We start from the raw sequence: 1,135 nt of genomic DNA, 5'->3' as shown, positions 1-1,135 counted from the left end.
GTCATTGTTGTTAAGTAACATCAAGTTGGTTCCGACCCATAGCGACCCTGAACAGGGTTTCCGAGGTTGTAAATGTTTATGGGAGCAGAAAGCCTCATCTTTCTCCCACAGAGCAGCTGGTAGTTTCAAACTGCTGACATTGTGGTTCACAGCCCAATTTGTAACCTTATGATCCAGCAATTCCTCTACTTGGTATTTACCCACAAGAAATATGAGCCATAACTCAAGTAGATATATGCACACAATTTTCATAGCAGCACTATTTACTATAGCAAAAAGTTGGAGACAGCCAAAGTGGTCATCAACTGAAGAATGAATAAACTAACTGTGGTACATACACACAATGGAATATTATGTGAAGACTAACAAGGAAGCTGCAAGCCACTGCATAACATGGATGAACCTTGAGGACGTTATGTTGAGTGAAATTAGTCAGTCACAAAAGGAGAAATACTGCATAGGACCACTACTGTAAAAGACTAAGAAAAATAACCCATACTAAAGTGGGGATGAGGGGGAGTCTTTGCTGGTTACTGTGATGTAGGGGGTTGGGTGAAGGGATGGACAGGAAGGTAGAGCACAGGGCAGGGATTAGGCACAGGATAGTTTGGGTGCTAGGGATGGGGGCAATATACAAGAAGAGGGAGGGGGATAGAAGAACAAAGTGGATGGGGAACAATTAGGCAGGTTTGCATGGGCTCAGTGGGACAGAAGTAAAGAATGATGTATGTACAAACTTGGAACAACAAGGCTCTGGGATACAGGGATTGAGACATGGTTTGAATGGGGAAAAGGTGGAAAATAATGTTAAGATACTTGGCTGTCTTTTAAATCTTGGTTTCCCTTGTATACCATTATAAAATAGACACTTGGGGTGGGGGGAAGGAATAGCCAGAAATATCACCATAGAAAGCTTGTAAGCCCATCTTCTGCCTATAACTGGTTGGCATACCTAAAATGGGGCTACAACGTGCCCAGTGAAGGAGGCTTCCTGCGGAGCCTCTGCATTACATAAGACCACAGGTGGAATCCTGAACAGCACCCAGAATCTTCAGAGGTGGGAAATTTCCACTTGAAAGGACAAGCAGATCAGCCTGGAGTGGCTAGAAGAACAGAAGATACTTCTTGAAAGAAA

This window comes from Chrysochloris asiatica, unplaced genomic scaffold (assembly GCF_000296735.1).
Source record: "Chrysochloris asiatica unplaced genomic scaffold, ChrAsi1.0 scaffold00327, whole genome shotgun sequence".
Lineage (NCBI taxonomy): Eukaryota > Metazoa > Chordata > Mammalia > Afrosoricida > Chrysochloridae > Chrysochloris > Chrysochloris asiatica.
This window is presented reverse-complemented; position numbering follows the sequence as displayed.